The sequence below is a fragment of the Eubalaena glacialis genome, chromosome 1, assembly GCF_028564815.1.
Source record: "Eubalaena glacialis isolate mEubGla1 chromosome 1, mEubGla1.1.hap2.+ XY, whole genome shotgun sequence".
Taxonomy (NCBI): Eukaryota; Metazoa; Chordata; class Mammalia; order Artiodactyla; family Balaenidae; genus Eubalaena; species Eubalaena glacialis.
In genome coordinates this window covers 16,021,427-16,034,134 of record NC_083716.1, presented here as the reverse complement: position 1 = coordinate 16,034,134, position 12,708 = coordinate 16,021,427, and positions in this window count along the sequence as shown.

The window sequence follows — 12,708 nt, the reverse complement described above, 5'->3', positions numbered from 1 at the left end:
AGCTGACAACATAATCATTGAACCCTTTCAGATGACCTTAGGGCTTTTGATAGCACCACCAGTCTCTTCTTGTTTGTTTGTTGAGAAGGTAATTGCCCTAAATATGCCTCTTTCATTTGTACTAGACCCAAAAGCTCAGAAGGTCAGAAAACAACACAGGTTCACAAACTTACTCTAAGTTCCGACAGTAAGGTGAGGAGAAAACCCCAAGCAGATAGCTTGTAATTATGAACTAGGAAAAAGAAACATTTGCTAAGTTTCCTGGCAAAACCAATTTATTTTATGAGAATCTTCAAATTTGAGTTGTTAAAGTACTTCTTTAGAACTACTATTTACAAATTTTAAGTTTGCCAATGCTCAGCAGATCTCATGGATGACCTGTCCTTAAGCTCCTAGGGCTAAGGCCTTACTACATCATGGTTAAGATCATGAACTTGGGTGTCAGGCCAACCTGGGTCCAAATCCAGCTCTTCCACTTTCTACCTATATAACTTTTGGCAGGTTTCTTAACTGCATATGCCTCAGACGCCTCATCTGTAAAACAAAGATTAAAGTAGTACTGGCTTTGTTGAGTTATTAGGAATATTAAATGGGGAAAAATTATAAAGCACTTGGCACAATGTTGGAGACATAGCAGACCCTCAATGAATGACAGTGGTTCTAGAGTGGTATTGCATCCACAATCAGAGATACAATCAGATCCACATGCAGAAGCTAGTTTTTACGTTCACTGATATCTTTGCTTTGTCTACACGTCCCAGCTTCTTGCCAGTTCCTTTCCTGTTCTTAAATGGGGAAAACAGTTCCTTCTCTAGTGACTTCTGGGGGTTGTTTTGAGCATGACAAAAGAGAAAGACACATAGGGGCACTTTGAAAAGCATGGAGCTCCGCACAGCTCAAAGCAGGAGCGAGCACCAGACAAGAACAGGAAGCTGCAACATCTTGAGGTCTTTCTGGCAGCTGCAGGAGGCCTTTGCCAAATATCCCTGAGCATCCTGCCAGGAGCTGCTCCTGAGCACTGTGGCGCTTTGCTAGCACAGGAACACACATGACTGCAGGAGGGTGAGCTTCCTTCAAGCACCGGTCCTAAACAGGATACTTCAAGCACACTAAGTAGCTTCCTTGGAACCCCACTTCCTGTGCTGTGTTTATACTCCTGGGCCCCAGCAGCACAAAAACTGGACCTCTATTGCTTCACAGCAGTGGAAGACAAAATCATTATTTTTTAAAATAATAAACTACTCTATTGTATTTTTATTGCAGTTAAAATTTAGCAGATGCTTGTGTGTGCCACTATATCAAACACCTCTGACGTGCATATTCTCATTTAATCCTTATAATCAATGCTGTCCTTAGACTCAGGCAAGCAGGGACCCTACCCCTAAACCAAACCTTCCTCAAAAATGTCTAAGTCCCTTCTTGTTGCCTGGGACCAGCTGGGGCCAGCAGTGCTATCTAGGCAGGGCAGTCCAGCCTCCTCTTTGGAGCACTCTCTAATGATCCTCTATGTCTCTCCCTTGCTGTGCAGGGGGTTGACCAGATGCCTGGAGGAGCTCTAGCCAACCAAGACCCTGGAACTAGCTCAATTCCTGGAGGGGAGTTTGGTGAATAATCACTCCCTGAGGCTGGCATGGTATTTCTTTACCATGATTGAGCAGGATTGGACTGTTGACACACTGATTTGGGGTGACTCAAATTGTTTATGTAAACAGGGGCCCCACAAAAAATATTTGCCCAGGAACCCATATGCCCTAGGGGCAGACCTGCTCATAGCAATCATGTAAGGTGTGCGTTCTTCAGCATACCTTACAGATGGGGAAACTGTCACTTGGAGACACTAATTTCCCAAAATAACACATTTAGTAAGTAGAAGAGCTGGGACTCAAATTCTGAAATGTCCAACCCCAAAGCCACACACTGAACTAATCCCCCAGGTTTCCTTATCTGCCTCCACTAAGATACTGATACCCCAGTGATGGTTACACTTTCCTTTACCCAGGCTCTCTTTGATACTGTTTATTCTCTTGCTCTCTTGTGATTGAAACTACTGACAAGCCATTGTCCAGCACACTCTCCATCAACCACAGTTTACCTGGTCTCCCCTTGACTTCCTGCCTTCTCTACTGGCAGACCTTATCTCTTTCCTGAGCATCAACAGCTCATTCCAAAAACATTTACCTTGAATCTCTTTTATTTATTTCATTTATTTTTATTTAACATCTTTATTGGAATATAATTGCTTTACAATGTTGTATTAGTTTCTGCTGTATAACAAAGTGAATCAGCTATATGTATACATATATCCCCTTATCCCCTCCCTCTTGCGTCTCCCTCCTACCCTCCCTTTCCCAACCCTCTAGGTGGTCACAAAGCACTGAGCTGATCTCCCTGTGCTATGCAGCTGCTTCCCACTAGCTATCTATTTTACATTTGGTAGTGTATATATGTCAATGCTACTCTCTCACTTCGTCCCAGCTTACCCTTCCCCCTCCCCGTGTCCTCAAGTCCATTCTCTACGTCTGCGTCTTTACTCCTGTCCTGCCCCTAGGTTCATCAGAACCTTTTTTTTTTTTTTTAGATTCCATATATATGTGTTAGCATACAGTATTTGTTTTTCTCTTTCTGACTTACTTCACTCTGTATGACAGACTCCAGGTCCATCCACCTCACTACAAATAACTCAATTTCATTTCTTTTTATGGCTGAGTAAAACTGTATACGTAGAATCACTGAGTAGAAGCACCGACCTCATTCATAATTAAATGTTAGCTCCAGCAGAAAGCTACATGTTTGGGTTTTATCCCTAATTGATGAATTAACTTTTTTTCCTCAGTAAAGGGATTTTAGGTATCTGCCAGCATGTGAATCCGATAGTTGAGAGAGGTACCCTAAACTATAATAGGCATGGTCAGCTGGCTCTGAACCAAGTTTTTCTAAGGTGGCTTATAGGAGGCCTGGGGGCAGAAGTCACGGTTTCTCTATCCCCACTCCTTGCTCCCCTGAAAAGGATGAGGCTGGAGTAGTGAAGTGGACACTGTTGAGGAGTAAGAGAACCAAGGAACTGTGAGCATCAGGAACCGTCGGCACCTGTCGGATCAGTGTCCTGTCCTGCCTTAACACGGATCTGCTAGCCAGCCTCTCCCTGCCCCAGTCAAAGCTCAGTAGAACCAAAATGATATACTACCTTATACCTGCTAGGAAAGCTAGAAGCAAAAAGTCAGATAATAACAAGTGTTGGCAAGGATGTGGTGAAATTGGAATCTTCATGTGCTGCTGGCGGGAATGTAAAATGGTGCAGCCACTTTGGATAAGAGTCTGGGAATTCCTCAGAAGGTTAAACATACAACTACCATATGACCCAGCAGTGTCACTCCTAGGTATATTCCCAAGAGAAATGAAAACATATGGCCACACAAAAACTTGTACATGAATGTTCACAGCAGCATGATTCATAAGAGCCAAAGGTGGAAACAACCCAAATGTCCATTAACTGATGAATGGATACACAAAATGTGGTATATATATATATATCCATACAATGGAATATTATTTAACCATAACAAGGAATGAAGTACTGATACATTCATATAATAATATGAATGAACCTAGAAAACATGCTAAGTAAAAGAAGCCAGACACAAAAGACCATATAGTATGATTCCACTCATGTGAAATGTCCAAAATAGGGAAATCTATGAAGACAGAAAGTAGATTAGAGGCTTCTTACAGCTGGGGGGTGGGTATGGAGAGGTTGGGGTGAGGGCAGGATAATGGTAAAAGGGCGCAGGGCTTCTTTTTGAGACAATAAAATATTTCCAAAATTCACTGTGATGATGGTTGCAGCAAATGATTTTAGCAAATATACTAAAAACTATTGAGCTGTATACTTTGAATGGGTGAATTGTATGATATACGAATTATATCTCAATAAAGCTATTTAAAACTTAATTGAAAACAAAACAAAACACCCCAGTATAGGTTAACTCCCTTACCTTACCTGGCTTTAATCCAACCTTGCCGTCCTCTCTAGCAAAGAATTATCAGGTATATATTCTGTTTTCTGGCTCTTTCGGCTCATCTTCACATGTTTATAGGGACCATGTCTAATAGCCCTCTGCCTCCTGTACAAATCCTAGTACTGATTTTGACAAAGGAGTAAGCAGTTGGGTGGATGTCATCTTCATTAATAAAGAAATCACTGTAATTTCCAAGTCTGAGAACTCTTAAGTGCAATGACTCTTCTCCTCATCTGGGCTTTCTCAACTTCTTTCCCAGGCAGATGGATGAGTGACCACATTCTAATAACTTCACTGAAAAGAAGCCTCAACAAGTTCTCTAAATATTATAAATCCTTTCTTTTTCTTTTCTTTTAAAATATTTCACAAGATCAGCACACCTGAGACAGTGACAATTTAGACCTCAACTTCACTTAGGTCTCGTTCTACTAGTGGCAGTCTGCTGCCCTGAATATTTCTTTTCCATTCACCCTATATCATATGAAAGAAAAGCATCTATTGACAGAGATCTTTCTTTTCCACCATACTTCCTACTATAGACCATTATTAGTACCAAGTTTGGAAAGAGATGTATTTGTTACTGAGATCATAAAATCATGGACAAAATTACCGTCAGAATTTAGCTCCATAGCTGTACTTATGTTACATTCTCCATTGCTCCCACCCTCACCCCATTAATTATATATCAAGGATAGTGTTTCCTTTGAAGAATACATAATGGAAGAATGGGTCTACATAATACTTTATTACTTATGCCAATCACGAAACACAAAGCCGTGTCCAGAGTGGGCTCTTTTACTTACCAAGAAGATCAAGGTTGTTCAACAAATGCTCGAACGTGCAATAGACCTCAGGATGTAGACACAACAAATGAATGATGGTGGCCTGCCTGTGAGCAGGGTAGGGGCTCCCAGGGACACTCACATCCTCGACAACCAGTCTCCTTCTGTATGAGCCCCTGGTGCTGGTTTTTTCAGATGAGGTGACTTTGCTTTTCACCGAGTTGAACAATTTCCCCAGAGATTTTAAACCAAGGAAGCAAGGCATCTTGGCACGGATTACAAAGAAGTGAGAAATAGATACCAGGCTCCCAAGAAGCTGTGCTTCTCCGCAACTCTCCTGACTCCTTATTGTTTTTTTCTCACTGCCCAGAAAAGAAGATTAAGGAAGATGTATTTAAGTGATTACCCTCAAGAGCTTAGGTAGGGCTCCATATACACAGATGATCAGGTATAAAAACAACCGCTACCAGGAACTCAAGACTATGTCAGTCAGAGACATGAATGCATATTTAAAAATCAGATTAATATCCAGAGCAAGAGAAAGGACATAGCTGCAACAGCTAAAAGAATTCACCCGCGGCTATTCCTAGTATATTCAATATCATCTGGTAAGAGTACTGTGAATAGGCATATCTATCGAATAGAATTTAAAAATGCATATCAGAAAAAACTCAGGATAATAATTCCAAGTTCTCTAGTATTTCAGATCTCATGGAAGGGAGAGCTCAATTAAAGTTCTTCAGCTTCAACTAGCAACATATCTAGCTCCAGGCCATGGTAAATAATCCTTTTCATTTTCTAGAGGGAAACCCCTCCCCCTAGTGTCATGAAAATCTTTCTGCCTCATTCCATTAATCCAAAAGCTAATAATATTCTTAATGTTGTTTCATGTGTTTTCTGCTATTGCAGAATCCCTAGAAGAATCACATAATGGAGACAGAATTATCATGAAGGTAGCTGCGTGTATTAATAAAGTTATAAGCTAGCAGGACCGTCACACAGTTAGGGCTGCTGATGTACACAGGACAACCCTGGTAATGAGTATTTACCCTCTGATATCCACTCAGTAAGGTTAAGCACAATATGTGACCGTCTATAAACACACAATAGTCACAAGTCAGAGTGAATAAAACCATACTCCTTCTCCTGTCATTGGGCTATTATATTCTAATAGCTTTTTCTTTTCAAAAAAACCCTTACACACTTTAAACAGAATTGAATTATAGAGCTAGAAAGGCCTTCAAAGATAGTCTAGTCCAGTGGTTCCCAAATATCACTGTGCAGAAGAATCTTGTGTAGAGTTTTTGAGAAATACAAAATCTGGGGCACTAGCTCAGACCACTGAATGAGATTCTTTGGAGGCGAGGCCCAGGAACTTATATTTCTCAAAGTTTCCCATACCAGGACCAACATTCAGGCAGCACTGATCTACTCCAGCCCTTTAATTTTAAGATGAGGAAGGTAAGCCTTAGAGATGCTAAGTGACTTTCCCAGGACAACACAGCAAGCCCAGGGTGGAGCCAGGTCTCCTGACTCCTAAACCATGACTGTTTCTACCACAGTCGACAGGTCCTTCCACAAAAGCTATAGAGAGATGAAGCAGAGAAAGGAAATCTTTGCTTCTTTTATTATTAGCTCCTAATCTTTAATGCAGGATTTGGTAACAGAATTCAAGAACCAGAGAATTCAAATTTGCTAGAATGATTCTAGGCCAATGGGAAGCACAGTGGGAATGGAGGAGATCAACTCTGCCCCAAAGGCCATCCAGATCGGGCTGGAGCTGCAGAGGGTGCAAGTATGGAAGCTTCTGCACACCATAGTCACATGGTGAAATTTTTGTTCTCAAATTTTGGAAATTAAGCCGTATACCAGCATTGCCCCCAGAAAAGATCCTTCCAAGGTCTTCCTCTGAAAACAGTTTTCAAAGCGAGTAAAACAAGGTGTATGTGTTCTATTTCTTGCTTGTCTATTTTGAAGAGCCTGAGGATGTACAATGTGAGATATTTTATCAAATGTTTCCCAAAGTATGGTTCCTGGACCAGTCTGTTTAAAACACAGATGCCTGAGGCCCATTGTAGACCTACTGGTTCTTCTAGAGTGTTTTTCTAATAAACATTGTAATGTGGGAACCTCCTCCCTAAACCGTGAATTCCTTCTTCCTGTGGTTAGTTTCCTATAGGCCTGTCCTTTGCAAACTGAGAAAGTGAGAAGGTCTATCTGCTTATGTGTGTGTCCACATGGCCTGTTTGTGAAACATATATATGTTTCTAGGTAGAGAAGCTGGACACAGCCGCTTTAAACAGAGGCTCTAGCATATACTAACGATACACAAACATAGACTTTGAACAGATAAGATGATTTTTTTTCAAATCCAGCATCTTCCTGACCAAGCAAAAGTATAACTACTCCATGACAAAGCTATCCTGCCTTCTTGGTCCCTAAACTTGTCAGGCATTGCCCACTAAAACGAATTCTACAGCACTGACTCAGCTGTTGTTTCAGCAGAACATATTCAGGCCACACCTAAATTTTTGGACAAGTTTATAGATCCATATATGTAGTTAAAAAGCAGTTATGTACTGATAGACTGTAAAAGGAAAAAAATTAAATTCTTCTTCAATAAAAGGATTATATATAAGAAGTTCTATCTATTTTATGCATTTTAGGTCAGGATGGAAAGTAAACTAAATATGAACCATAAAGAAGGCTGATGAGAATAACAGAGGTTGGTTTGCTTTTAAAGACAATCTCATTGCATGTAAATGTGAGGTACTGAGTTCTTTTTCAGGGTGGAGAGAGTTAAGAATTCAGATGCTGGCTGCTTGGGAGTTGGAGCCAGCAGTGACATTGGGCACCCTTGAGCTAAGTTCCACTTTCCAGAGTGCCCAGAGTTCTTAGCTTAACCTCTTCCACATAGCTCACTGTAAACAGCCAGCGGAGGCCACACCTCCAGTCTTAAAAATAAACTTTCAGTGGTATCTGCCTGACAGCAACCTCTTCAGCCATGAAAGCACAGTACGGAGAAGATCCTTAAAGAAGCACCAGTGGACCCATTTCTTCCACTGCTGCACCAACATCAGCCTCTTGCCGCAGCTCATGTAAAATTACAGTCACAGCATTTACAAAGCAGTAAAGTGGTTTCTGTGACAGTTCACGTGGTTATAAAACAAGGTATCACAATGCATTACACTACAAAGCTAATGCTAATTACGAATGTGTAATTTGTTTGGGTGGCCTGCATATCTTATCAGATAGGACTTTCCTAATGCTGCTAGCAACAGTTCCACTGCACCTAAACAAGCTTTTCTTCTATGATAAAAGATGAAAAGAAACTGTCAGTGGGAAAATGAACCAACAGCTTCAACCAGCACTGAGAGGCCCTGAGCACTCTGCCTGTGCATACTGTAGGAGCTCAATAATGAGACGAACCCCAACCTCAGAACCAAGGATTTTGGGGTTGCACAGTGCTCAGGGGACAGATGCCTTAACTACTGCTCTTAGTTCGCCAGTCACAGGTCAATCCCTGCAGCAATTCTCCGCAAGTGAATTCTGACTTTAATTTTATTCCATGTAACGATTTAGGTCTTTTTTTTTTCAGACACATGTCCCTCCTCCCCCTTTAAATCACCTGCTAAGATTTACCTGCTTTTTGCTAAGAAAAAAAAATTTTAAGAGAGAAAATTACCACCTTTAAAATGCCAATTTTTATGGGATTTAGTTTTATAAAGAAATAGTTTGAATTTACAGCCTGTGGCTTCATCAGTGACAAAGGGGTTACTTGTTTTTCAGTTTTGGATTTTGTTTTAATCAGAAGTGAGCAAACAAAAGAGCTTAGCAAGTCCATTGAAAACACCTGCAGTAGTTCACAATAATCAGGATGATCTTTGCTGCTGAGCAGAACAGAGTAAGCAGAGAAACAGCAGTTTTTTAAGTGGGAGGGTTCAGAGGAAGGGGCACCATCGATCGGACTTCCAGACGATTACGCCTCAGCTCGCTGGAGGTTCTCCCACTCCGGCAGCTACACCTGCTCCCTGCCACCAGCCAGTCTTAAGTTCAGTCCTTCTGTTCGCCTGCAACATTAACCTGGGCATCTCCTCCGCAAAGCCCAATGTTTAAGGGGTCTTACCCATCCCTCCAAGGCAGGCTGTGATTTTCTGAGCATACTGGCACAGGCTCCTGTCTGGGTAGGGCTCCTCTGGAAGGCCTGCTTCGTCCATCACTCTGCAAGCAGCTGCCTCTCTTCCCGTAATGCCACCCGTCCAAGACCTGCTCAAAACGGGACAAGCAGCCAAGCCCCCTCTTCCGTATCATCTCCATTAATAATTCAGATGCTACATTAAATCTGCTAAGCGTTTAGGATTGAGAGCACCAAGGCACTCTGAAGACTGAAGCGTAATTAGTTTAACAGACAGCAAGTGTCTCAGATTACCCTCTAACGATATTCTCTCCATAGGCAAGATTTCCAAATAGCAATGAGAGGCAGGCTTGGAATGCCTTCAAGGAAGCAGCCGCAGACGGGGATCAGCTCGGGGATGGTCACAGGCATCCCCGGAGCTCGAACCCCATGTGTTAGACAAGGCTGCCTCACGAATCTGTTCCACGGAGTCAGAGCACTACGTTACTTACCGCAGATCACAACCCACGAGGCTGGGGTCTCCTTCCGTTGCCGAAACTTCTCCTGCCCTGAACACACCCCACATTCCCCAACCCTCAATTCTTTCTGTGCTTCTTTCTCTTTTCCTGAAATACCTCAACCTTCTCCCACCTGATCTTTCTGAAATTCCATCTGTGCTTAAAAATGCAGCTCAGCGGCTACCTTCTCCATCAAGGCTTCCAGAATCCCTCCAGCTAGAATTAATTTCTTCCTGTCTTGTCTTCAAAAGCAGCTCTGCCGTGGAATTTATTATACCCTGCCTTGTAACACGGTTACCTGTAGACTGCCTTATTTTCCCCACTGGTGCTAGGTTTCTAGAGGTCAGGAGTCCTGCTTCTGTCACCCTGTTTCCTTCACGTAGGACTCTACACATACTAGCTACTCAGGGCCTTGTAAATAGAATTTGACATCTCTTGATAAGAAGTCACTGTAAAATATGAGTACACAGTACTTGAATAAAAGGCAGATATCAAAGACAAAACACACTTTGGTCATTAATAACTGCTTTAAGGGTCTGAGAACTCCTGTTCCCACATATGCAGCTTCAGGATGTGGTTATCCTCTTGCTGGTCAGAGCTCAGCTAAGTGCCACTGGACTGCAAGGCACTAGGTGACAGGCACATGCCTGAGTGGCCCAGGCCAGCTGTGGCCACAGAAAGCTGTCCCAGTGGTTGGTCATTAGGAGACAGGTTGTTCTTGCTGGTGGGATAAAAAGCTGAGCATAGGAAAGAGAAACCCCGGCGGCGTCAGCACTTTTCTGCACCACCACTAATGGAGGCGCTGCACCTGGAGCAGGTGCGCGGTGCCTACCTGCTCCGGCTTCCCCTCTAGGGCCCTCCCAGGAGAGAAACTGCAGAGGGGACCATTTCCAGTGGCATGGTTTGAGGTTTTCATAATTCATCTATCTCAACACAGAATAGCTCCGACTCACTCTGGCAAATCTCATGTTCACTGTCAATTTATTAGAAAATGTCAAATCATCGATTCCACCCCGAACAGTCTACTTCCTGACTATGCCATAATCAGGGCCTCTTGCTCACCACATCTTTTCTAGAGATCACTCACCTCTGCACTTAAACTTTGACTTCAAAGAGGAACTCCCTGGAGTTTGTGGTCACAAGACATATGTAAAGTAGACAAGGAATATAACAGGAGACCTGCTGATGAAAATCAGTGTCAGGCTTTTCTGCATCCTTTGTTTAAGGGAGCTCTCTTCATTCCACAAACATATACTGAGTGTCACAATAGGACAGGCCAGGTGTTAGCTGCTTTAATGATGAATAAGACAAGGGCCTTCAGAGAGCACGGAAATTAGCCGGAGACGTGGGCATGTATATGCCTAACTATAGTGCAACTTGGTAAATCCACCCCAGTGTATAGTTAGTGCAATAAAAGATGGGAGACGGGTTTGGTTTAGATATTTGAAATATAGTTAGTGGTACCTTTTAATTTTCTGTCTTAAAAAATGTGTTTCAGAAAGAGACATGGTTTATGTTTCAGATTTTACATGGACAATTTTACGTATTTCTGTTACATTTCCAACAACAGCACACAAAAGAAGGCTTTCCCTCGAGGGAGTCCACGGGGTGTGTGTGTCAAGTGTGTTCCCTTGCCACGCTCTCAATGCCATGCTCTGAGGTTATGAAAGTCCCTGAGAGAGAAAGGTTGGGTCAGCCTGGTGCTGGTGGGATTCTGGAGAATAGGGTGTTTGATCTGGATCTTGAAGAAAAAACTTATTAAGAAAAGAAGGGGACTAGGGTAAGACAGAAAAGAACAATCCAAACAGAATGCTCCAGAAGAAAGCTTTGTTCAGATCACACAAGATGATGGGAAGGAAGATCAGGGAAAGATCAGGTCTTAGAAGGTAGAACCTATCCATCCACATATAAACAACTCTAGTCAGAGAAATAACACAAGCACAAGACATGTCCCCCAAATCCTGCTCACAGCCATTCTTTACAGTGTCAGAACTCCGGGAAAACTCTTGGCACGTACCCACAGATGCATTTCACAGTGATCCATTATTAACAGCCTCTCTCAGCACTTGTTTTTGTCCAATTTTGTTCATCATGGCAGCAGCCCTGTGAGGTGAGAGGGTACAAGCTCTACACGGATGCCCTGCAGCTCCGACTGAGAAACTGAGACCCGGGAGGATACTCCATCCCTTGAAACTAAACTCACAGTCAGAATTAGAGGTTTGAAGAGAACCTACACTACCCAAAGGCAAATATGAGACCTTAATATCAATACAAGATGCTGTTAGCTATTTTGAAGTTCAGGGCTGTAAAAGGTTAGAGCACCGTGTTCTCAATGTGGTTACAGATGGACAACTACTTTTCTAACAAAGGAGAATTTTGTTAGCCCATAATCTGGGCTGATCTGGTGACTTTCTACTGCACCTTTGTCTGGAAGGGACAATTTATTGGATACAAAATTGGGAGTCTCTGACATGAAAGATGCTTTCAGGCAGAATCATCATCCAGGCATTGTTTCATGTACTGGTTGTCAAAAGAGGGTATGCAATACCTAGAAGATAATTTATTGCAGTGTAGAAAGAAAATTATATATATATATGTATATGAGATATTATATATATAAATATATACATAATATCTTATTCTTTAACATTTTAGAATATATGTATGCTTTAGAATGTATATAATATTAATATACAAGAGTATTATTTATTAGTAAATGATAAACATAAATAGGCATGGTTTTTTTTTTACTGCTAAGGATGCAAAATCAAGAGAGTTTGGAGACCAGGGGTTATTCTATCAAAATAAATCATAAGGAAACCAACAAGAACTCAACCAGAGGTTAGTACTAAATAATGGATGAAACCAAAGCTAAAAATAAACAAAGGAGAACAACAATGGGGTGGGTAAATGCATGGGCTCTGGAGTAAGAAAACGTCCTTCAGATCCTGGCTTTGCTGCTTACTGCTGGGCAACCTCAGGTAAGTTCTTCACTTATTTAAACCTTGGTTGCCTTGTCTGTAAAATGGATATAGTAATAGTATCTACCTTATGTATCTGCTAAAGCCCCTAATAATTCCTAGAACATATGAGGGGCTCTAGAAATGTTAATTCAAAGGCTGCATATTCAAATACTTACGGGACTGAAAATAGAAATTAAAACAACAATTGAGGCAGTAGTTCGGTCCCGAGATACTTGTGATACTTGTAGTAAGATGTGTGTAAAGTACGTTCCCCACCTTAAAAAAGAGCCACTAATCAGATCCAGGCAATTATTG